The following is a 27102-nucleotide window of genomic DNA, read 5'->3' on the forward strand; positions in this document are numbered from 1 at the left end:
TCTGTAAGTGCTTTTCTTTAAATTGAAGACAATGCAAACTTCATTATGGATTTAAACTAGATCACAAATGCTGTGCAGTTGGTACTATGAATAATAATTTTTTTTTTTTTGGTGAATTTCTATAATCGTGTAGGCAAGACTTTTATTTTGGTTTGACGCCATGACGTCATACGGCTGCGCCGCGCTTCTTGCGTCTGTGATTCGGCTGAAGAGAGGTTTGTGTTTTTAATCATCTGACGTGTTTAAATACAACCAGTTTATTTTATAGAAAACTATTGTTTAATTTAACGTCGTAATACTTTACCTAACATAAAAAAAACATTGCTTTGTGTAAGTTAAGCGCATCTGCACACGAGTAACGGGAAAGTTGCGTCTTATTTAACTCTGTGTCCTGAATCACTTTAGTGTAAACACGAATTCGCTCCCTAGCTAGTAGCTTAGTGATGGAGAAACTGAGCTCTTTAAAGTCTATTTTGTAGCAAAATGATTCTATTTCGAATCGGCGCTGGTCAAAACGGTGAACAACACACACGTGGAATCAAAACAAAAGAAATATAACGCTTAAGTAAATATAAACTCTCTATAATGTGTGTTCTTTGGTTTGAAATGCTTGTTTTGAGCGATTTGTTTGTCTATCGGTTAATTATTCTCTTCTTAATCATGACAGAGTGTCCAAACACACAGAAACATGGCGGTTATTAAAGAGGAGACTGAAGACTTCAGGATTGAAGAAGTGTTCAGTCTCAAACCAGAAGATTTCGAGGAACTAACAGGTTGGTTTTCATTCTCAATGCGTTTGATTCTTATTAAAATGTTGGCATGAGTTTGTTATGATTGGATTGACTCTAAAGTCTAGTAGTGTGTGATCCTCAGTCTTAAAGGACTCGTGTGTAGTCCAGCTATTACTTCTGTGATGTAGCTGTGTCAACATATAACACATCTGCATTAATGTGTAATGCATCAGCTGCTACTTTGGCTTGCCATCAAATAAAGGTAGATATAATAAGGACAGGAAGATTCATCACTGTAGTGTAGGGGTGCTTCGTTTGTGCCTGTAATATTTACATTGTGCTGCTTCGGTTTCTTAGATGTTAAAATAATATTTAGTGATCGTTCTGAGGTCACTCAGCCCCCCACATGCTCCAGATTTACCCCAAATAGTCTCGTTCGTTTGTGCTGGTCAGTGTTGGGTAAGTTACTCAAAATAAGTAATCCACTACAAATGACTAAGTACTACTTTAAGATTACATTACTGATTACAGCGTTTAAAAAGTAATCGGATTACTTTTGCTTTACTTTCACGTTTACTTTTCAAGTTATCAATCCTAAAAAAATACACTACAAAGAGAAACTCGTAGTTCTTTCATAAATGTAATATTGACTGAAAAAATACGTAAGTATTATTTGTATACACTCCCAATATTGACAAAACTTTTTCTTTTTTGTGATTTTGTAAAACAAATGCTTTCTGCATTCTCGGTCTCCGTGAATATCTTCCTAAAATGACATGAGAAATAGGCCTACAGTATATCTAAAGAAAGCTTGAAGTGTCTATTTTTAAATGAAGTAAATCATGTCGGAAACAAATATTTGCTTATTAAAATAATCCGGATAAAACCAATGCGAGGTACAGTCTTTCCGTCTGAGCACACATATAATGTTACTGTGTAACGCGTTATACCCAACTCTAGTGCTGGTAATATTTTTGTTTTTGCTACTGTCTTTTTAAAATACTTTTTCCTAGTGAACTAGTTGCACCTTTATATTAAATTGATTAATATAATAACCTACTAAACCATCCTTTAATATATAGGCATTTAGGCATAGCCTATTCCATGCTCAAGGGCGCACATAAAGCTTGCAGCAAAGCACTGGCAAAAGTATTGATTATGAATGCGTCGGGGGACAAAGAAGACCTTGTAATTATTTATTAGGCCTACTAAACTAGTGCTTTCTCAGTCGGCTGCAAAGATGAAGTTGCCAAATGCCGACGCTGCCTGGCCATCTCCACAGTAGGCTAATGGACTTGCCTTTAATAGAGAAATGCACCTTTGCATACGGACTACATATTTAGAGATGTTTTTTTATTTGAATTGGTTAGTTTAATAGTAGACATTTCAATATTTCTATAGCAGGGTGTCTGCGGGTCCTTAAAAAGTCTAAAAATATCTTAAATTCCGAGTCAATAGGGCTTAAATATTTTTGGTCACATTACCGATAAAATATCTTTTATATAATGTTCTCAATAATAATAATAATAATGTAGGTCGAGCTACAGCTGACCAGCCTTCTAGCTAGTTTAAAATGTTTAGTTTTTTTACTTACCCGACCAGACAAATGGCCTGACTAAAATTTAAGTGACAAAAAAATAACCAGCCACGCATCGCAACACGATAATGATTCTTCTGATTTTATTACATTTAGCATAAACAGCGATTGATAATGTATTTCTGGTATCAAGGTTGCGCTGTTGAGGCTCACTCTGTTTGTCTCTTTGTGTGAGACTTCAAAACAAATGAGCGTAACAGCACACAGAACGAAGCTCAGAAGAAACACACTGAGGAAAACATTCAAAATGTTTAGTTTATCATCATAACATGATATAGTTAAGTAACACCTTGACAAGGGAGCAATTTTGCTGAATATTTTCACGATTGCAAATGTCACATTGATTTTATTTCAATAAACAAGTAGTCCGGTAGTTAAGTTACTTACATTTTAGTGTTTTTGTTCTATTTCTACAATGAAAATAGTTCCAAACAAAGACCACAGCAGAAGTATTAAACATTCTACAAGCAACACTCGGCGGTGTTTTGTTACTGAATAATTCCGCATTTTGAACGAATCAGTTGAATTAATGACTCAATAGCCGCATTTCCACTGTCGGGTTAAAAGCGGGCGTGCTAGTGCGTGCCAGGGCCAGTCGTGTTTCCACTGTCACTTCCGGGGTTTGATCGTGCCTCGGCAGTGCTTCCTCGGGGCCAATGGCCAGGGTTTTTTTGGCCCGACAAAAACCATGGGCCAAAGCGGGCCAGCTGGGGCTAGAGGAGTGGTTATGAACAAAGGCGGAGTTTCTCCGCATCTGGAGAGCGCCAGTGCTACATATCATTTCATAAAGTTAACAGCTGTAACACCAGCATTAAAGGGTCATGAATAGTGGTCGACCGATATGGGTTTTTTGAATACCGATGCCGATATCTTGGAAAGCAGGGTGGCCGATATAATTTAATTTATTTTAATTCTAAGAAATTTTCAATCATTTCAAAATGGATTAAAAAAATAAACGTGTAAAATAAACATACTTTAGAAGACAAAGTATTTTTCACAAATAAATATTTAATAAAAAATATAATTAAAAAAGAAGCCAGTGCTACATATCATTTCATAAAGTTAACAGCTGTAACACCAGCATTAAAGGGTCATGAATAGTGGTCGACCGATATGGGTTTTTTGAATACCGATGCCGATATCTTGGAAAGCAGGGTGGCCGATATAATTTAATTTATTTTAATTCTAAGAAATTTTCAATCATTTCAAAATGGATTAAAAAAATAAACGTGTAAAATAAACATACTTTAGAAGACAAAGTATTTTTCACAAATAAATATTTAATAAAAAATATAATTAAAAAAGAAGTAAACACCGTAACCAACAGGGCACTCAGTATTCTGGGAAGTTTGTGTGCATTGGGAATCTTATTTTTTTTTTCAAATAAAGCCAAAGTAACACTCATTTTACACACAGCACAGTGAAAATGACATGAATATGGCAGCGGGCAAATGCATAAAGCACAGCATAATTTGAAATCAGTCACAAGTTTAAAGTTTGTCGATCGCGCGTCTCCAGTGAAGGTGAAATCTCCTCCTGTCCGTATTCAATTCACACGGACCGACCGCCACAGAACACACGATCATGCAGATCACATGCACACTTCACAAGATCTCAACTAGATTCGACTAAGTCTGCAAGGTTTGTGAAATTAAATGTTTATTAGTCATTCAAAGATTTGTTTAAATTATATAAATGCGTATTTGCGGAATGCTGACGGCAAACGAGAAAGTATTATAATGTTTGCCTTTAATAATATTGAAGCAATCGTTATAATACTTTTTTGTATAAATTATCATTCCTTTGTTTAACCGTTCTAGCTGATTATTAGATAGACTTCTATCCGTATTAGACAGAACTGAATGACAACAGCGAACAAGAAGGAGAATGTGAGCACGGTGTGTTCAGGCGCTGTCGTTCTCGGAGCTGTCAAAATAAAAGTCCCGCCTCGAACACATCGGCCAAACAGAAAAAACTTATCGGCCGATGCCGATATTTGAAAAATGGCAGATATCGGTCGACCACTAGTCATGAAACTCTGTTTCAGCACTGGTTAGTTCTCTCCACAGTTTTAAAAAAAGTGGGCGTGGTGCGCAGCGAGCGGAGGTGGAAGAGGGGAGACCGACAACACACAGCTTCGGGTTCAGACAGTTTCATTTCGCTCCCATCGAGTTAAAAACACAAATAAATGCACAGCCATTTGCACTCTGTATCGAAAACATACCTGAACATGCTGTTGCACCTCTGATAACCTTTTAAGGCTTATTCTGCGACGATTATATAAGCCTTTTTGAAATTGAGATTTCATCAGATGCATCATCTGAAAGCTGAACAAATAAGCTTCCATTGATGTATGGTTTGTTAGGATCGGACAATATTTGGCTGAGATACAACTATTTGAAAATCTGGAATCTGAGGGTGCAAAAAAATCTAAATATTGAGAAAATCGCCTTTAAAGTTTCCAAATTAAGTTCTTAGCAATGCATATTACTAACAAGTTTTGATATATTTACGGTTGGAAATGTAAAAAATATTTTCATGGAACATGATCTTTACTTAATATCCTAATGATTTTTGGCATAAAAGAAAAATCAATAATTTTACCCCATACAATGTATTTTTGGTTATTGCTTTTGGTTAATGCTTTTTGCTTTTTTGCTTTTTTGCTTTTTGCTTCTGCTTTTTGGTTATTTTTTGCCCAGCTTCTCCTATCAATGATCTAGCACAGAGACAGCTAGTTCTCAACTGAACGTGCGGGAGAAGCATTACTTCTAATTTGACCAAAGAAAACTTGTTAAAATTTATATTTTTCTATATATATTTGTGCATTTTTCAAATGTTTATGAAAGGTGCAAAAAGTCACAAAAATCTGAAAAGAATTCAATATTTTACTTTTTCGGGCAACTTTTTTTTTTGTGTACAGTTCTAATTTCAATTTTGGTTTTCAGGATAGCTTTTAAAAATACTACAACCATTTTTTTTTTTTTTAAATGTCACCATGGTTAAAAAAGGAAAAACGAATAGACCCAAAAGTATAGGCTACACGGACTTGGAAACAGTATTGCATGTTTTATTAACGTGCGCAGAAATGAAAATAGGCCTATGAATATCAAGTCTTTACTTTTGTTATTTTTTTGTTTCAGTTTTGAAAAAAGACAATGAAATAGGCCTAAGTCATTTTTTTTTCTGTTTAATTAGCCTAATTAAAGGAATATGGCTACCTAACAATTAAGTGACTGCGACTATTTCATATGATTTAGTTTGCCGTTTAAATTTTACTTTATTACTTCAACTGTAGACTATTGTTAAAAAAGAGTAGCAAAAATGAAAATACTACCGCCACAAACCAGCACAAACAAACAAGACTATTTGGGGTAAATTTGAAGCGTGGGGGGTTGAGTGACCTCAGAATGATCACTAAATATTATTTTAATGTCTAAAAAACCGAAGCAGCACAAATGAAAATATTACTGGCACAAACGATTGAGCCTGTTTTGGGTGAATTTGGAGCATGTGGTGGGACTGATGACGTGTTATTCAATGTCTAATATTTTTTAAACCGAAGCAGCACAAACAAAACTTAGCGGCACAAACGAAGCACAAACAAATGAGACTATTTTGCCAACATTTTGCATTGGGTGGGGGGCCAACTTCACTGAGGTAGTTCTAATGCATCTAATTCAGTTAGTCAACGCTTGACGTCACTCCATTCAAAGTAAATGAGAGGCATTGACACCCCATGTGAATGGTCCGTAACAGCAGCGTGGAGCGCGAGTGTGAGCGATCATCCCTTCATCTTTAGCCTACTAATTTTTCAATTAGTTATGAAAAATAACGCGATTAAAATATTTTAATGCACTGGCCCCACCCCCAGACCTGTACGTCATCTTACAAACCATACTGTTGACAAATATGATGCAGGCCAACAACTCCACAAGTGCAGTCATGCCCTAAAATTCAAGATATTGGGGCAAAAATGCTTATATGATAAGCGATATCACACGAGCAACGAGAGCAATACCTATCTTATCACACCAGTGCTGTTTATGTCCGAATACCATGAGTGAAAATGTGATTTTATACAACAGTTCAGTAAATAAGAAGTTAATATTGTTTTATATTTTAAATGCAATATTGTCTGTTTTTGCCAACAAAAAATTACCTAAAGCCACAGCGGAATTGTTGTGCAACACGGTGATGCGTTTCTGAATGAATCCTCGCTTTGAACGAATCGTGTGAACCAATGATTCAAAGGCCCATTCGTAAAGTGAACTGCTTGCTCAATTCCTGAATGAATCAGCCATTTGAATGATTTGAATGAACATCACAGTGGAGTCAGCTGTCTTAACCGTGGCTTGTGTACTGCAAACACATATTCATCACTGTGTCTGTCACGAGACTCTGTTCCCCTTTCGGGCTCTATCTTTACATTTATTTTGAAAGATGAAGCTCGCGATTATGGTAAGGGGCGTTACATTTCCGACGAGTGCTTGCGGTGTTCGGCCAATTACAATGCACTGGGTCAGCTGGCCAATCAGAGCAGACTGCGCTTGTCGGAAGGAGGGACTTTGTAGAAAACGAAGTGTTTGCGAGAGGCTGGGCATAGAGGGCGTATAATAATTTACAGTATTTGAAAAATAATGTGTTTTTTGAACATGAAAGCATGTCAACATATTCTGTTACACCAAATACACAAAATAATGATCTTTAAAAAAGCATCATATGACCCCTTTAATTATATTTGACTTTACCTGTTAGTGATGTCCTAACTATTTAATGTTTAAATAAACCTTTTACAAAACAAGTTATGACAGCCACTGTGTAAATTATTATATTTCAACAACAATTTGTATCATTTAGAAGTTATTTCAAAAATGGCATTATGTGCAATTTACATGTTTGCATAGGCTACAACATTTTAATTTGAATGTTGGTTATTATAGTTAAAAATAAGTAGTAATTGAATTTAAATTTGGGCTCTGTTGTTAATTTTTACCTTATAGTAATGTAAAAGGGCTTCCTATGGTTTAGAGCAAAAGCTGAGGTAGATTTTTATTCCTAAGAAAATTGTAATTGAATTTATTTAAAGGAAAAGCAATTTGTTCAGTAAACCATTGTTTAACTAAAAAAAATGCTGTACTGAAACCATACAGAACCGTGACGTCAAAACCGAGGTACGTACCGAACCATCATGTTTGTGTGCCGTTACACCCCTACGTGTAGTGAGGAAATGCTGTTTTCTTGACTGGCAGGGAAGACGTAATTACATGAACAACCCGAAAGAAAGAAAGAGTTAAACTAAAAAATAAATTTTAACCAGTTTTTATTGATCCTATTCGATCAGAGAGATACAAAAATAAAAATCCAATAGAATAGTTTCAATCTGTTAACAGAGATCAAAATTTAATTAGTCAATCTTACTCTCTGAGTCAAACACAAAATACAATTATGAATGCTAGCACCAAGAACAATATAAAAGCTAACAAACAAAAAAAAAAAAAAACTAGTAAATGCATAAAATTTATTTGTAAAACTATTCTTCGGTAGGGCTGGGCGATAAATCGATAATAATTATTGTGATATAATTTTCCTTGTTAAAACGATATGAAGTTTCATAAATGTTCAAAATTATATTTATGCGCCAAATGTGGAAACGGCACTTTTAAAACGCACTATATGTGAAAACACTACGGCTGCCCCCTAACAATTAATTAACGAGATAAGGCATAGTCGATCAATTTTATTAGTTGCTTAATCACAAGGCTGGGTATCTTTAAAAAAAATGTTACATTGATACCAATACCTTGACTTAGATACCGGTTCCTGAACAGTACTTTTTTTGGATACCAATTTTATGAAATCAATTTGACCAAGATTACATTGTCTAGAAAAATATTTGGTTTTATTTTTTCAGCTTGTTGACATTTACACAAACTCAAAGACTCATCTCCTGAGCCACTGCACAAAGGAACAAAATGTAACCAACACAATAAATCAGTGCAAATAGTTTCAATAAACTTAAAATAGCTTTCATTTTCCACATCTTTTAGGCTACGGCTACACTAGTGCGTTTTCGTTTTAAAATGCATAGCTCAGAAGAATCATCATCTGTATTCATTTTCCACTTATTTACTGATGAACATTAGCTGCTTCCAGTGCTTTCTGCCTGTGTTTTCTCTTCTGTGATCGCTGTTTTGACTCGGAAGCTCATTCGCTGCTCATATGTCACTCATTATGTTCATAACCTGCCCTGTCTCCGATGACAAATGTTCATTACACTTCCGCTTTCAGTTCTGTTCATAAGAAACCCAGGAAAACATTTCTATAGATGAAACGCTCTGGTTACTGACGTAGCCTCGGTTCCCTGAGATAAGGTAACAAGTGTTGTGTGTGTGGGGAAAACTCCAGTTTTACTCTACAGAAGCCTGATTTGTTCACGTTTGTGTAGCTGCACAAACCAATGGCGCTTAAGCCCGCCAGAAAGGGCGGAGCCGACCTGTATATAAATCTGCTCGCAGCGCCATTCATCAGATCATTCAACTGAAGCGACAGTCATCGATTAGCGCAGCTTATAACGCGGCAAGTGACACAATGCTCATTCCCTTATCTCAGGGAACTGAGGTTACATCAGTAACCAGAGCGTTCCCTTTCGAACGTTTACTTCACGTTGCGTGTGCGGGGAACGCGTCCAATCATGCCACGCTAGATCTCCTGCTCTGTGAGCCCAGTCTCGGAGCACTAACAAGGACCCCTAAAAACCTGAGCACATTGCGCCCCAAGCTGGTAGCTGAGAGCTCTAATATAACCACTTTGCCCAAGGGGAAGAGTGGAACATCAAACAGACAGAACTCGTGCCTGCAAAGCAGGGACGTCTAAGTTATCAAATCTGGCAAATGTGGACTGTGACAACCAGCAGGCGGCCGCACAGATCTCACCAATAGATATTTCGCTGGACCACGCCCAGGAAGAGGCCATCCCGCTTGTGAAATGGGCAGTCACACCTATAGGGCTTTGCAAACCTTCTGATGCGTAAGCCAGGGCTAACGCATCAACAATCCAACAGTCCTTTATAGCAGCCTCCGAAGCAAACAAACAACTGCTCAGACTGCCTAAACAGACTAGAGCGCTCCAGGTATACTCTCAGAGCCCTCACTGGGCAGAGCATGTTTGGACCCTGCTCACCATCTGTAACGGGAAGCGCCAATAGGGAGATCACTTGATCTCTGAATGGAGTTGAGATCACCTTAGGAACATAACCATGTCTTGGTTTTAGAACGACCTTACAGTCATTAGGCCCAAACTCAAGACACGAGGCGCTGATCGACATCGCTTGCAAGTCGCCCACTTACTTAACCGGATCCAAGGCAAGGAGGAGGGCCATTTTAAGCAATAAGGGCCGCAAATCGGCCGAGCTGAGCAGCTCAAAGGGGGCCCTCTTAGGGCCCGCAGGACTATAGACAAGTCCCAAGACGGCACGGTCTGAGGGCGAGAGGGATTCAGCCTCCGTGCACCCTTCAGGAACTTAACGATCAGGTCGTTCCTGCCGATTGAATGGCCAGCTTCGAGAGAATGGTTCGCTGTAATAGCTGCCACATATACTTTGAGCGTGGAGGGGGCGTGCCCCTTATCCAGCAGCTCTTGCAAAAAGGTTACTCATGGGACACATCACATGATATCGGGTCCAAACTCCGTGCAGAACACCAGTTAAGGAAGGCCGACCTTTTTTGGCTGTAAAATCGTCTTGTAGACGGCGCTCTTGCCTCCAAAATGGTATTGTTTACTCTTGCTGGGAGCTGATTAGGCTCCACATCTCCAGCCGGGGATGCCAAATTATGTCTTTCGCCTGTGAGAGAAGGTTCCTCCTCAGCGGAATGGGCCACGGGGCTGCTGCTGAGAGCAGCACTAGCTCCGGGAACCAGGCCTGGTTCCTCCAGAGCGGGGCGACTAGGAGGAGAGAGCACTTGGTCTCCCTGACCCGCCTGATGACCTGAGGAATCAGAGCGATCGGGGGAAATGCGCATAGGTGAGCACTGGGCCAATCGTGGGCCAGAGCATCTCGCTGTATCGAGAAGTATGTTGGGCAGTGAGAGTTGTCTTCTGAGGCAAAGAGGTCGACCTCTGCCCTCCCGAAGACTGACCAGATCTCTTGGACTGTTTAAGGGTGTAGCGGCCATTCGCTCGGGGCTACCTTGCCTCTGGACAGCATGTCTGTGCCGAGGTTCAATCTTCCCGGAACATGAATCGCCCTTAGCGAGAGGAGTTCTTTCTGTGCCCAAAAGAGGAGGTGACGAGCCATCCTGCAAAGAGTGTGTGAGCTGAGACCGCCTTGGTGATTGATATAAGCCACCACCGTCATGCTGTCCGACCGGACCATGACATGGTGCCCTTTCAAGGCTGGAAGGAAGGTTTTCAGGGCTAAGAAAACTGCCAACATCTCTGGGCAGTTGATATGCAGGCGTTGCTCCGGGGCTGACCAGGAGTCGAACGCCTTATTGCCCTCCAACAGGGTGCCCCAACCCGAGTTGGACGCATCCGTCGTGACTACCTTCCTTCTGGAGGTCAGGCATAACCTCATTCCTGTTTGGAACAGGCGAGAGGTCGTCCAGTGGGCCACAGCCTTGATACAGCGGTGGTCTACCCTGACAGGAAACCACCCCAGGCGCCAGGGTCACAGAGGCGGCGACCGCCATAAGGCCAAGCAACCTCTGAAAAACCTTTAGGGGGGCGTGTTGTCCCCGGTTTGAGAGACGCTGCCAATCGCTGAATAGTCAGGGATTGTTTTGGCATAATCCATGCCCGCATTTGGGTAGAGTCTAAAATCTTTCCCAGAAAGACCGCTCGCTGTCTGGGTAACGAGGGGAAAGAGCCGCGTCTACGCACTTCGTGAAAGTGCGCGGGGCCAGAGACAGTCCAAATGGAGGGACTGTATACTGATAGGCCACTCCCTCAAACGCGAATCTCAAGAACGGTCTGTGATGTGGGGGGGGGGGGGCTATGGGGATGTGAAAGTATGCATCTTTCAGATCCACAGTCAAAACCACTCCTCGGGGCAAATGTGCGCGAGTATCTGTATTACAGTTAACATCTTGAACGACCGGTGCATAAGTGAGTGGTTCAGATGCCTGAGATCCAGAATGGGTCTGAGCTCGCCATCTTTTTTGGAACAAGGAAGTAGCGGCTGAAAAAGCCTGACTCGCTGTTCGCTGGGGCACTATTTCCACAGCACCTTTTGCAAGCTACGTTTGCACCTCCTGTCGGAGAACGAGTGCTTCGTTGTCGGGAACAGAAGTTTGAATGACGCCTCTGAAGCGAGGTGGCCTGCGAGTGAACTAGAGCGAGTAACCTCTTAAAATTGTTTTTAAAATCCAACTTGACACTCCCGGAATTGCCATAAAATGGGAGGCGAGAGGGTTTATTTTTTCGAATGAGAGCTCGCCGAGAAAAGACAGGGAACTCAAATTCACGTGAGTGTGAGAGGGAGAGAAAAGGAAATTTGCACTTTATTGTATGTGGGTCCGCTATCACAGCAGTAAAACATTCAGGTACGCGATGCACCTGCAGGACGTGACCCGTTGGAAACGAAACTCCATCGCTCAGAGGTGCTCGGAGGGATGGAGAATGAAAGCGAACTGTTTTGTGGGGCGTTCTGGCCGAGGCGATAACAGAGCCCCAACTCTTCCTCTCTAGCGCATCAGGATGGCTTAGCTGGCTCTGGTTCCAGCACAACCGGATGAGTTCGGCCTCGGAGCTTGAGAGGGGTGAGGGACTTCGGGCTCATCGCCGGAATCTCCCCACTTCTCTGTATCAGACACTACCAAGGACATGGACGTCCTCTTCAGACACACCGAATGAGACCAAGCCTCTTGCAACAGAAGAGGGCTGCTGGTCTTCCTGTGTGAAACACCGGCAAGGCGAGAGGACGCGGGGAGGGCGGGGCACGCAGGCGCTGAGCCGACGTGACACCACTCGAGCCCTCTGAGAAGGACCTGCTGCCCCACTGTTGCTTTCTCTTTGGATAGAAAGGTAATGGGAGGGCTGAGCGAGGGGGACCGCCTTCATGGAAAAAGACGATCTGGAAAGACTCATACTCTCGCAATGGTAGCATGAGCCTTCAGTGAGCGCAGCCTCCGCGTGAGTGCTGCCGAGACAGGCGATGCACTCACTGTGCCCGCCCGTCTCATGCAAAGGGTCCCTGCTTGAGCCAAACTTGCGGCTTGACATTTGAAACGACGTGCGCTGAAAATTTGCTCTTTAGGAATCGCTCTTGCTTGCTCTTCAAGCGCCAGATGGCCACAGTGAATCCTCGCTGCTTCAGGCGTCTTCGACGGCGGCGACTCTGCTTCTTCCAGAGTCAGCGAAGAGATGATTCTCGTCACTGAAGGAGAATAATCTGATGAATGGCGCTGCGAGCAGACTTATATACAGGTCAGCTCCACCCTTTCTGGTGGGCTATAGCGCCATTGGTTTGTGCAGCTACACAAACGTGAACAAATCAGGCTTCAGTACAGAGTAAAACTGGAGTTTTCCCCATACAACGAAAGGGAACATGAAGCTAATAAAAATGTTTACAATAGTAAATGATTTGATTTTCATAAGATTCTGCCTATTTTAATAATACAGGGTGTTGACATGAGAAATGCTAAGCAAGTGTAACAATTAGCTTGATATAAAAGACTGCAAATAAGATTTCAGCAACGTTGAATGGCCAAAGCACATTAGATCGCAATCGGAAGTTATTACAAACACTCGATGGTGGTTTAAAGTGAGTTTTTAGTAAAAGCATAGTATAAATCCTATAAATTGTCTTATGTAGCATGATGTAGCATACAGTGTGTATGAATGGTTATGCAACATGTGTTTTTAGTCGTGTAGTGTGGACAGAGTTCTTTTCTGAAATGCAGTGGAAATGCCAGTATTGATGAGGATCATTTTCATTTTAAAATGCTGTTTTTAAATGAAAATGCCTTACATCTATGGGGTTGTGATGCTTACACACTACAGCCTCAGGTGTGAGCCACGTTTCTGGGTATAACCTAGTGCTTTTCCTTTATGCCTCACCAGAGCCAATCACCAGCACTTGATTTAGGCACATCAAGCATGCTTATTGGCTCACTGAAACAAAATTTAAAAGATGTTCTGAGATTACATGCAACACCTATTTCAGTAGCTAAGTGTATATGATGTTGTACAACACGTGTTGTTGGTTTTAATGTTTTACATGTTTTTGTCTTTTTTTTAGCATTAGACCTGACAGCAATTAAAGAGGAGAATGAAGTGCTGAATGAAATGGAAGAGAAAGATCAGTATGAGAACCATCATGATTTCATAATTGAAGAAAAATCTTTCAATTGCTCACAGACTGAAAAGGCTTCCTCACAAAAAAGAGTTAAAAAAGTGATAGGAACTAGTTGTTGTTTAACCTGCTTTCAGTGTGGAAAGCTTTTCACTCAACATGGAAACCTTAAAGCCCACATGAAAATTCACACTGGAGAGAAGCCTTTCACCTGCCAACAGCATGGAGTAAGTTTCACCCGAAAAGGAATCCTTAACAGGCACATGAGAATTCACACTGGAGAGAAACCCTACAAGTGCTTGCAGTGTGGAAAAAGTTTTGATCAACATGAAAACCTTAAAATCCACATGAAAATTCATACAGGAGAAAACCCTTTTACTTGCCAACAGTGTGGAAAAAATTTCAATCAAAAAACAAACCTAATTAGGCACATGAGAATTCACACTGGAGAGAAGCCTTACACATGCCCTCAGTGTGGAAAGGCTTTTCATCAGCATGGAAACCTTAACGTCCACATGAAAATTCATACAGGAGAAAACCCTTTTACTTGCCAACAGTGTGGAAAAAGTTTCAACCGAAAAGGAAACCTTAAGTACCACATGAGAATTCATACTAGGGGAAAGCCTTACACATGCCATCAGTGTGGAAAGAGTTTCAATCAAAATGAAGAGCTTGAAGTCCACATGAGAATTCACACTGAAGAAAACTCTTTCCCCAGCCAACAGTGTGGGGCAAGTTTCACTCAAAAAGGGATTCGCAATAGGGACATGAAAATTCACTCTGGGGAGAAGCCTTACACATGCCCTCAGTGTGGAAAGAGTTTTGATCAACTTGGAAACCTTGAAGTCCACATGAAAATTCATACAGGTGAAAGCCCTTTTACCTGTCAACGGTGTGGAAAACATTTCAACCGAAAAGTAAACCTTAATTATCACATGAGAGTACACACTGGAGAAAGCCCTTTCACTTGCCAGCAGTGTGGAAAACGTTTCACTCAAAAAGGAAGCCTTAACAGGCACATGCGAATACACACTGGAGAGAAGCCTTACTCATGCCCTCAGTGTGGAGTAAGTTTCACGCAAAAAGCGGTTCTCGATAGGCACACGAGAACTCATACTAGGGAAAAGCCTTACACATGCAATCAGTGTGGAAAGAGTTTTGATCAAAATGAAAAGCTTGAAGTACACATGAGAATTCATACAGGACAAAACCCTTTTACCTGTCAACAGTGTGGAAAAAGTTTCAACCGAAAAGGAAACCTTAAGTACCACATGAGAATTCACACTAGGGAAAAGCCTTACACATGCAATCAGTGTGGAAAGAGTTTTGATCAAAATAAAAATCTTGAAGTACACATGAGAATTCACACTGGAGAAAACCTTTTCCCCAGCCAACAGTGTGGAGTAAGTCTCACTCAAAAAGGGATTCGCAATGGGGACATGAAAATTCACACTAGGGAGAAGCCTTACACATGCCCTCAGTGTGGAAAGAGTTTTGATCAAACGGAAAAGCTTGAAGTCCACATGAAAATTCATACAGGTGAAAGCCCTTTTACCTGCCAACAGTGTGGAAAAAGTTTTGATCAACAGGGAAACCTTAACGTCCACATGAAAATTCACACTGGAGAAAGCCCTTTCCCCAGCCAACAGTGTGGAGTAAGTCTCACTCAAAAAGGGATTCGCAATGGGGACATGAAAATTCACACTAGGGAGAAGCCTTACACATGCCCTCAGTGTGGAAAGAGTTTTGATCAAAATAAAAATCTTGAAGTACATATTAGAATTCACACTGGAGAAAACCTTTTACCCAGCCAACAGTGTGGAGTAAGTCTCACTCAAACAGGGATTCGCAATGGGGACATGAACATTCACACTGGGGAGAAGCCTTACACATGCTCTCATTGTGGAAAGAGTTTTGATCAAAATGAAAAGCTTGAAGTACACATGAGAATTCACACTGGAGAAAGACCTTTCACCTGCCTTCAGTGTGGAAAACGTTTCAATCAAAAAACAAACCTTAACAGGCATATGAGAATTCACACTGGAGAGAAGCCTTACACATGCCTTCAGTGTGGAAAGAGTTTTCATCAACATGTAAACCTTAAAGTCCACATGAAAATTCACAATCGAGAAAAACCTCATTCGTGCCTGCAGTGTGGAAAAAGTTTTGATCAACAGGGAAACCTTAACGTCCACATGAAAATTCACACTGGAGAAAGCCCTTTCCCCAGCCAACAGTGTGGAGTAAGTCTCACTCAAAAAGGGATTTGCAATAGGGACATGAAAATTCACACTGGGGAGAAGCCTTACACATGCCCTCAGTGTGGAAAGGGTTTTCATCAACATGGAAACCTTAAAGTCCACATGAAAATTCATACAGGTGAAAGCCCTTTTACCTGTCAACAGTGTGGAAAAAGTTTCAACCGAAAAGGAAACCTTAAGTACCACATGAGAATTCACACTAGGGAAAAGAAAAACCTTATTCGTGCCTACAGTGTGGAAAAAGTTTTGCTCAACAGGGAAACCTTAACATCCACACGAGAATTCACACTGGAGAAAGCCCTTTTACCAGCCAACAGTGTGGAGTAAGTCTCACTCAAAAAGGGATTCTCAATAGGCACATGAAAATTCACACTGGGGAGAAGCCTTACACATGCCCTCAGTGTGGAAAAGGTTTTCATCAACATGGAAACCTTAAAGTCCACATGAAAATTCATACAGGTGGAAGCCCTTTTACATGTCAACAGTGTGGAAAACATTTCAACCAAAAAGTAAACCTTAATTATCACATGAGAGTACACACTGGAGAAAGCCCTTTCACTTGCCAGCAGTGTGGAAAACGTTTCACTCAAAAAGGAAGCCTTAACAGGCACATGCGAATACACACTGGAGAGAAGCCTTACTCGTGCCCTCAGTGTGGAGTAAGTTTCACGCAAAAAGCGGTTCTCGATAGGCACATGAGAAATCATACTAGGGAAAAGCCTTACACATGCCCTCAGTGTGGAAAGAGTTTCGATCAAAATGAAAAGCTTGAAGTCCACATGAGAATTCACACTGGAGAAAGACCCTTCACCTGCCTTCAGTGTGGAAAACGTTTCAATCAAAAAACAAACCTTAACAGGCATATGAGAATTCACACTGGAGAGAAGCCTTACACATGCCTTCAGTGTGGAAAGAGTTTTCATCAACATGTAAACCTTAAAGTCCACATGAAAATTCACAATCGAGAAAAACCTCATTCGTGCCTGCAGTGTGGAAAAAGTTTTGATCAACAGGGAAACCTTAACGTCCACATGAAAATTCACACTGGAGAAAGCCCTTTCCCCAGCCAACAGTGTGGAGTAAGTCTCACTCAAAAAGGGATTTGCAATAGGGACATGAAAATTCACACTGGGGAGAAGCCTTACACATGCCCTCAGTGTGGAAAGGGTTTTCATCAACTTGGAAACCTTAAAGTCCACATGAAAATTCATACAGGTGAAAGCCCTTTTACCTGTCAACAGTGTGGAAAAAGATTCAAACGAAAAGGAAACCTTAAGGACCACATGAGAATTCACACTGGAGAAAGCCCTTTCACCTGCCTTCAGTGTGGAAAAAGTTTCAATCAAAAAACAAACCTTAACAGTCACATGAGAGCCCACACTGGAGAGAAGCCTTACACTTGCCCTCAGTGTGGAAAGGGTTTTCATCATCATGGAAACCTTAAAGTCCATGTGAAAATTCATACAGGTGAAAGCCCTTTTACCTGCCATCAATGTGGGAAAAGTTTTAACCGAAAAGGAAACCGTAATGACCACATGAGAGTACACACTGGAGAAAGCCCTTTCACCTGCCAGCAGTGTGGAAAGAGTTTCACTCAAAAAGGAAGCCTTAACAGGCACATGAGAGCTCACACTGGAGGGGAAGTAATACATATGCCCTAAGTGTGGAAAGAGTTTTGATCAACAGGCAAACCTTAAAGTCCATGTGAGAGCTCATACTGGAGAGAGCCCTTTCAACTGTCAATAGTGTGGAAAATGTTTGAACCGAAAAGGAAATCTTAATTACCACATGAGAATTCACACGGGAGAGAAACCTTTTGCCTGCCAACAGTGTGGAACAAGTTTTACTCAAAAGGAGATGCTTAACAGGCACGAGAATTTACACCAGAGAGAAAAGATTTTAATCAACATAGAAACCTTAAAGGGTTAGTTCATCCGCTGGAACATCCACTGTGTGGATAGAGTTTCAGATAGACCTAACCCTTAAGCTCAATCCTTGAGGATACACTCCAGAAAATATCATAAAATTGGTTTCACAGACAGGAAACACTTACGAATCATGTAATAACTCTCATTGGAGATAAGTCTTAAATGTCATATTACTGTGGAAAGAGAAACTTTTCACTTGCCCCCAGTGTGGAAAGAGTTTCAAACTTAAAGGGATAATTCACCCAAAAATGAAAATTACCCGATGATTTACTCACCCTCAAGCCATCCTAGGTGTATATGACATTCTTCTTTCAGCGAATACAATCGGAGTTATATTAAAAAGCATCCTGGCTCTTCCAAGCTTTATAATGGGAGTGGATGGTAGGCCAAAATTTGAAGTCCAAAAAACTTAACCAATCCATTGTAAAAGAAGTCCACACGGCTCTGGGGGGTTAATAAAGGCCTTTTGAAGCAATGCGTTTGTGTAAGAAAAATATCCATATTCACAATTTAATAAGCCTTAATCTCTAACTTCCGCTAACGGTCGTACGCGCGTTCACGAGAGAGTGGCGTCCAGCGGATGACGTAGGACATAGGCAAACGCGGTGACGTACGTGGGAGTGACGAATGTGGAAGCACAGAGGAAAGAGCAAAACAAAACACCAGTCACGAATTAGTAGTACAAAATGAGGATTTGTAAAGAAAAATGTGGGAGGATTTCAATATAAGCCAAGAGGACACTGGTTTTCCTTTGCTGTAAACAAAACTTGTTTCTCGTGAGACTCGCATATTCTCACCGGAGTTTACGCTACGCCTACGTCCTACATCATCCGCTGGACACCACTCTCTCGTGAACGCGCGTACGACAGTTAGCGGAAGTTAGAGATTAAGGTTTACGCATCGTTTCACTTCGGAAAGCTTTTATTAACCCAACAGAACCGTGTGGACTTCTTTTATAATGGATGGGTGCAGTTTTTTGGACTTCAAATTTTGGGCTACCATCCACTCCCATTATAAAGCATGGACTAGCCTGAATATTATTCAATATAACTCTGATTGTATTAGTCTGAAAGTCTTGTACATCTAGGATGACTTGAGGGTAAGTAAATCATGGGGTAATTTTTATTTTTGGGTGAACTAACCCTTTAAAGGAAACGTGATCATTTACATGAGACTTCACAATGCAAAATGGTATTTCACAGGCCTTCGGAGTGAATAGTTTCATATATCAAAGAGACCTGAAATATGGAGTGCTACTCAGTGTGGCAGAAGATTTACAAAAAAGGAATTTCAGTAATCAGTTGTGCATTCATTCTGGAGGCAATTTGTGTAAATTTGAGACCCTATTTTGTGTTCTTTGTGATGTCATTACTCATATGTAATTGTAATTGTACACACATTGTAATTGTAAATACGGTTTTATCCTGATTAAAGCCTTAATACAGCACGTCAACCGCATGCGCGTCCATGTTTAACGCTTCCCATAGCTATGTGAAAAATATCTGTCTATACACATAAAGTGTATAATTGGAACAGTTCATTGATGGAGCTAACGAGCTGATGATCTGAATCAGAGAGAGAGAGATGCAGAGCAGGGGACGCAATGGAACTGGATTAAGAACCGCTGCAAAAAAAAAATGTAACTTGTGAATCCATTAGAATCCCCAGAATCGCAATTCATATATGAATAGATTTTTTCGTGCACCCCTAGTTTTGACGGCATGGCAACAACTCTTCCTCTTCTCTAAAATAGGGCAACTTGGCCTTGCCCCCTTTGTTGCATGTTCCTGGGGGAGAGGTTTATGCAAATTTCAGGGTTTGTGATGTCACCAACCCGGGAAAAAGCTCATTGTAGTCCCTACAAGCCCTAATTGTAGGCATTAAAACTGCCGTAATTTTAAAAGACAATATCTACGTTTTCTTTGAACTTTCAGCGTCGTAACCTTGCAGATATTGTTTATGCTCAAACAGCAACGTTACACACTAGTTAAAAATATTAAACTAGGGATGCATCGATCCGATCCAAATTCGATACCGTGTTACCAGCGGTTGATGAATTAATAGCAAAAAACAATGGCCTACTGTAAAAACTAAAATAATTTTATTAAGAACACAATTATTTATTTTAAAACATTGCCTTAAAAAATTAAATACATTTAAAATGTTGCATTGCTTGCACAACCACATGTGAGAGTGTCAGGCAAGTTGAGCGGGAACCTTTTACATTCGAAGTACCTCAGCGCGTTAAACATGTCCCTGATTTGGAAATATTTTACCCTTGATACATCAGCGAGTAGCACTACAAATTGTAATATTTGCAAAGCCAAAGTTTCAAGGGGTGGAAGTAGTGTTTCGACTTACAATACGACAAATTTAATCAAGCATCTTCAGAAGCATCATGCAAAAGAACACGAGTTCACGCAAATCAAACGGAAAAAGGATGAGTCAAAGCAGCTGACCTTGACAGATGTGTTTCAGAGGCAAGAAAAACGTTCAAATCAGAACCCTAAAGCTGTAAAAATAACAGAAAAGGTACTTGAATTCATTGTTCTAGATCAGTGGTCACCAACCTTTTTAGGCCCAAGATCCCTGACCTCGGCCTTTATGAAAGACAAGATCTACCTATTGAAGAATTGATAGAAAAAGACATCCCAGATTGTACTTCAAATTTGAGGCTTTTTACTTAGTATTTTAATTAGTGATGCATCGATCATAGCTGATTCAGATTTTCTTTTCTTTCTTTTTTTTTAACTAGCAAATTGGATTCTGATACTGATACTGATTTTTAAGCAATTTTATTTATTTGCTATTTGCTTTATAACAAACAAATTGGCTTCAAACTAAAATATCTAGCCATTTGAAATTCGAGGCAACCACTGCATTTTAATCACGATCTGCACAGGCGGTTGTTTTTGATTTGATTTAGATTAATTTCAGGATTTAAAACAAAAACAGAATGGTCTGACTTTAGGTGTTATTTATTTATTTGCTACATAAAACATCTGCACGAAACAAAAACAGCAGGTCTGAATGAGACGCACTCTCTGACAGCAGGTGGCGCCTATGAACAGGGTTGCCAGGTTTTCGCAATAAAACCAGTCCAATCGCGTTTTGAAGGGGTTCCCCTGTAAAAATTACATTCCGGGGGTAAAATACACGTTTTTCGGCGGGGATCTTCAAGTAAAATTCACATTCCAGGGACTAAATATCACGTTATTGGGGTCGCTTCAAGCCGCGGACATGAACAACAACCCGCGGCAGCAGTGTTAAGTAGCCCAATGCCGCGGGAAAACCGCAGACTTGGCAACACTGCTTATGAACCGACCGCAATATAGCATTTCCTTGTTTACTTGTTTACCGCTGTAAACAAAGCAGAGTTGCGCTTTATACGGAGGAGAAGAAAATGCCATTGCCATCGAAACTTTTCTCAAGACAGTTCCCTTCAGTGATACATTAATATAACCCCACGGGATCTACTGGGACAGTGATAAAGATCTACCAGTCGATCGCGATCGACGGGTTGGTGACCACGGTTCTACATGATCAGCCCCTCTCTGTTGTCGAAAACACTGGTTTCTGTTGCCTCATTGGAACATCTGGAACCGTGATATAGTTTGCCATCTAGAACATATATTTCTGAGACCGCTTTGCCTGAGCTGTATTCCAGAGTTTCCTCACACGTTGCAGACCAATTAAAAGATGTGCAGTCTTTCAGCTTCTTTTTTTGTCCCAACGAAGAGTGAGCGACGCAATTGCAAGTGCCAGAAAAATTGTGGGGCAATTTTCAAACATTCCACATTAGCATACTCGCGGTTGGAGACATTTAGCGCGAATTTCAAATGCCCCTGAAACGTCTTCAGCAAGACGTTAAAACCAGATGGAACAGTACATACTATGTGATTCAGAGCATCCTTGAACAGAAGCATGCGCATTTGCTGCCGACCATGAGCTGCCTGCAATGCTGACTGCAAACCACTGGGCATTACTGGAAAAAACAATGATCGTACTGTCACCATTGGAAGAACTGACGCGAACCATAAGCTCATCCAGTTCAACCACAGCGGATGTTATTTCAAGAGTTTCAGTGTTGAAACGTTTGCTGTCTTGGGAGAGAGACACAGGGATTAAAACAATGAAAAGTACACTACTTCAAGCAGTCAACACACGATTTGGTTACATCGAAGATGAACCACTTTACTCCGTTGCCACTTTACTTGACCCACGGTACAAAGACAGGTAGGCTAAAAGTCTATGCACACACGTAAAATGTCACTTGCACGATAAAATATATTTTCCATTTTAAAATTTTGACAATGTTCTTGTTTAATTGTATATAAGATTATTAATATTATTAGGCTATTATTACTATTATTTAAAATATATATTTTCAAGTTTATATCAGTTTCGTTTCATTTTAAAGTTTTAGTCATTAACTCTGTCATTAACTTTTCATGCTAAAATAACGGTTGGAAATGCTTTCCATATTTTGCAGATTTACGTTCAGTTTAAAATAATGTGAAGCCGTCCGAAGCGTTATGCATTTGTGACTAGAACGAATTGTTTGTCATTTCGATTCGTTCTGAACAAAAACTATATATTAAAAAAAAAAAATGATTTTCATTCTGAAGATTTAAAAAAAAAAACATTTTTAAGTGAGTGGATGACAGATAATGAACACTTATAATTAAGTTGGCTTGAAAGAGCCAACTTACTGAAATCCTATTTAAACTTCTTCTGAGACCAAATTATAAAATGTATCTCCTCCTAGACTTTTAAATCTACAACCACCAAACTCGGGTCAGACCTTCAGACTGGTCTGACTCGGGTTGCTATATCTTTTATATTTGATCCGGCTTGTGGTTTTCGTAAACCAGACTATCAAAACCACCTAAAATCCCATAGACTTTCATTGAGGTGGTGAAAACTTTTATACAATAAGACGTATGGTGTATTTAAGCTGTCTATTTCTATAGCAAAGCTTAACAACTCATAACTGAAAAAAAAACCCCAGCTAAAACCAGCCTAAGCTGATTGACTGCTTTGGCTGGTCTCCCAAGCTGGTTTTAAAGTGATTTTGGCCACTTTTTTAGCAGGCCAGGCTGGTCTTAGCTGGTTTTTAGCTGTTTTTTTTTTTTTTTACTGAATCAACTGGTTTTAGCTGGATTAGCATAGAAACATACTAACCAACTGGTTTTAGCTGGATTAGCATAGAAACATACTAACAACATGCAAGTAACTTGTTAATCGTGCTAACAACATGCTAATCATACTAGAAACGTGCTAGTAACTTGCTAATCATATTTAAAAAAATGGCTAACACAATGTTAGTAACGTGCTAATCATGTTAGAAACATGCTAGCAACTTGTTAAAATGTTAGCATCATGCTAGTAACATGCTTAATCATGCTAGTAACATGCTAATCATGCTAGAATAATGCTAGTAACATGCTAGTAACTTGCTAATCATGCTATTAACATGCTAGTAACTGGCAATTTCATTCTAGAAACGTAAACAAAATGCTCGTAACTTGCAAATCATGTTAGTAACATGCTAACAACTGGGTAAACATGCTAGAAACATGCTAGCAACATGCTAGTAAACATGTTAATCATAATGCTAACAAAATGATAACACTATGCTAGTAACATGCTAGTCATGCTAGTAACATGCTAATCATGCTAGAATAATGCTAGTAAACTTGCTAATCATTCTAACAAAATGTTAACACCATGCTAGTCATGTTAGGAAAATGCTAGCATCATGCTAGTAGCATGCTAATCATGCTAGAATCATGCTATTAACATGCTAATCATGCTAGAATCATGTTAACAACATGCTAGTAAACTTGCTAGCCATGCTAGAATCATGCATCATAGCAAATTGCAAAACATGCTAGCAACTTGTTAAACATGTTAGAAACATGCTAGCATAATGCTAGTAACATGCTAATCATGCTAGAAACATATTAGTAACTTGCTAATCATGCTAGCAACATGCTAGTAACTTGCTAGTCATGCTAACACCATGCTAGTAACATGCTAGTAAACATGTTAGTAACTTACTAATTATGCTAGCAACATGCTAACCATGTTACAAACATGCTAGCAACATGATAGTCATGCTAGAAACATCCTAGCAACCACCCCAGGTACCCTAGCAATATGTTTTATACCTATCTGTTTTTCTGATACACTGTATTGCCTTGAAAACATTCAAACTTTAATCTTTAAAACTATTTTAACTTTCAAACTACTTCAAACTGAAAACTTCTGCAAGCTTTTTTTGGCTTTTTTTTTCAAGCCAACTTAAAGTTTGTCTACAAACTTTTTAATCTAGTTGTATTATATATTATCAAATTTGGCCTTTATATCAAATTATTTATTTTAATTGCATGTTTGTAATTTCTATTCGTTATGTCTGACCAATATATGAAAAGAGTCTGTGGTTTTGAGACATCAAATAAGGCTTTATTTATTCAGAAAAATAGGTAATTATTTTGTTAACTGTACTTTTCTTTTTATTGGTTGCTGACCAATAAAATGTAAGATAAAAAAAATTTACACTGCTACTTGAGAATTTTATCAGAATGCATCTGTAAAACATTTCACTAACAGTTGCACTTTCATCGCAAAAATTGCAAGTTTTTAGAAACAATTCCTAAAATTTATTTGAAGAAAAAAAAAAGAATAAGGATAAAGATAAATGATGTTTGATAGGTATGATAACTTATCTATCTTATTTTTATTACAAGATGACAACTGGCAACTCTGATATAAAATTACAATGTAACGTTTGTATAAAATAGACTATTTATTCTGCATGTTTGGTCTCAGATGCTTTTCAAATGCAGACGCTGCCAGGCATGCAAAAAATGTCCTGATACCAGAGGTCGAAAAGATGGAAGATGCACTGAAGAGGAGGACAACTACTGCCTTAGCTGCTACAGCAGATCCAGCAGATCCAGCAGAGAAGGTTTCTCATGCAGAAGCAAGTGGGTCAAGAGGACACAAGCAAGAGCACCTTCATGATGTTGTTCGATGAAGTTCTCAAAGAGCAAGAAGAACCTGGAGGAATCATTACCACGAGTGCTCTTCTTCAAATACAAACGTATATGACAGAGCAAATGATCCCTCGGTCTGAAAACCTATTGCATTACTGGGCAGAAGGAACCGACTAAAAGCAGAGAGAGCAGAAATGCTAATATTCCTCAAAAAAAAAAAAACTGCCAGTGACGATCAAGTGAATCATGAAGCAGGTTTATGTTACTGGCGGTGTCTATATACTTGTCTTGGTTGTTATATTAGTGTTTGTTTTCTACTATTTTTCACGAGTGTAATGGTGCGTTCAAGTCATGTCGGATAGATCGTATTTACGAGTTGAACGCACATGAACGCCACCACAAAGTTGTTATTACGAGTGGGAAACTCGAAATTTTCTTTAAGCCCCGAGTTTCCGAGTTGGGGGCGTGTCAATGAGAAACATGGCGGAATCGATGGATGCAACGTCTGTAGTTGACGGTAAATTTTTGTTTAAATTGATAGTTTAGTTGTCCTATGAACTTAAATTGGTCATGTTCTTGTTACGCAGCTAGTTAATGAAATCCAAGTAAAAAAAAATTCTATCATTTTTGCACCAAGGTGAAAAATCTTTTGATTTGCCATGTTGCATTTAGCTAACAGCTTTTTTAAATCTCTGTATTTTAGCATTTGTTGACGCTGAAAATCAGTTATACTGGGATCCTGGTCTAAAAAAAAAGATTAAAAACGCAAAACACACCTGATGCGAATTCTTTGCTCTTCATTTTCTATAAGCAGAGTTAAAAGACCCTGTTTGTATTTTCTTGTAATTTATTAAAAGAAGGTACACCGCCATCTTGAGCCGACTGAACTGACTTGAACGCACCTGACGTCGTAATTACGATTGTCAACTCGTAAGTATGAACATCCCAGGAGGACTTGAATGCAGCATCAGGCAGGGCTCTTTGATAAAAATCATGTGGCTCGCCAGATCTCTCACCCTTTACCAACAAATTATCTATTACAAAAATTATACATCACTAGAGATCAGCAATTCATTGGTTGTAGAGACTAAATAAGCTGATAAAAGGTTTAAAATAATAAAATTTTGGCGCGTTCAGTGCTATTCGCGAGAGTCACGACAGCAAACTGGTAACATAGAGCTAATAAACTGCTACGTAGCTTGTTTGTGGCAATAGCGAAAATAAAGATTTTTTTTAACAGCAGAAAAAGTGTAAAAGCATGTAAAAAAAAAAAAAAAAAAAAAAAGGGACAGGACTGAAACATATACTTTGTTTTATAGATGGTGGTGTTCTCCTGTGCCAAGAGCCAGTATGAAACATTTAGCCGCTTACTTTAATTTTTTCCGCGCAGCTTTCAGCGGGTGGGACTGTTAGCGTTATTAATAAAGGAACGTGAATGAATGAGACAATAAAGAGCGGGACATTCTTGAAGGCAGACAGTATTAAAAACTCAAAGCCGCGAAATGGAACCTAATCTGCTTCTGACTGCATGTTGGAGAAGCATAGACGTCTTCGGTGGCGCGCCTAAAACGGTCAAAACACGGAGTGTCAAAATGCCTGCACTGGTGTGTATTCACATAAATACGGTCAACATGCACCGTGCATTATTCTTCACTCACTCGAGTCTCACTCTCTCTCACACACACATAGAGAGCACTCTGAAGAGAATTCATCCCCCTGTAAATCATCCTCACAGTATAAAAGCCCTGCACAATTTTTGACGGTTAGTTGCATATTTGTGTATTTTAGTTTCCATGGTCCTAATAAAGTTACTATTATTAAAACGGTATTGAAAAAAACGTGCATTTTATATAATATTAGGCTATATATATATATATATATATTGGCTCTTTTGGAAAAATGCATTAACCAAAAATAAAAAAATTGTCTCTTTGGTCAAAAAAGGTTCCCGACCCCTGGTATAAGGTATACTGTATAATAAGCACTGTGTTGCAGCTTGCTACCACTCTGATTTAAGATTCACTAGATTTAGAATATTACTTTTTGGATTTTCTTCAGAAAATAATTTAATTTAATAATTAGTAAATATTGTTAAGATTGTGATACAACTAGTAACTGTTGAAATTACTTTTAATTTTGCTACTGCATCATTCAGTTTTCTTAATAAAGTTGTCTGCCATACTGTAGATTGCATGTCATGTATCTCTTATGTTTTTTTAAGTAACGTGCAGTCAGATTTGGTATTTCTTTCTTTACCTAAAACAAATACATCTTAATGACCAACCTAATAG

General features: G+C 39.5%; 1 pseudogene; it reads left to right on the forward strand.

Annotated features, from left to right (window-relative positions):
• The first annotated feature begins 139 nt into the window (after positions 1 to 139).
• LOC107677807 (gastrula zinc finger protein XlCGF57.1-like) lies at positions 140 to 18071 on the forward strand (annotated as a pseudogene).
• Positions 18072 to 27102: the final 9031 nt, after the last annotated feature.

This window comes from Sinocyclocheilus anshuiensis, unplaced genomic scaffold (genome assembly GCF_001515605.1).
Source record: "Sinocyclocheilus anshuiensis isolate Anshui unplaced genomic scaffold, SAMN03320099.WGS_v1.1 scaffold1198, whole genome shotgun sequence".
In the NCBI taxonomy this organism is placed as follows: Eukaryota; Metazoa; Chordata; class Actinopteri; order Cypriniformes; family Cyprinidae; genus Sinocyclocheilus; species Sinocyclocheilus anshuiensis.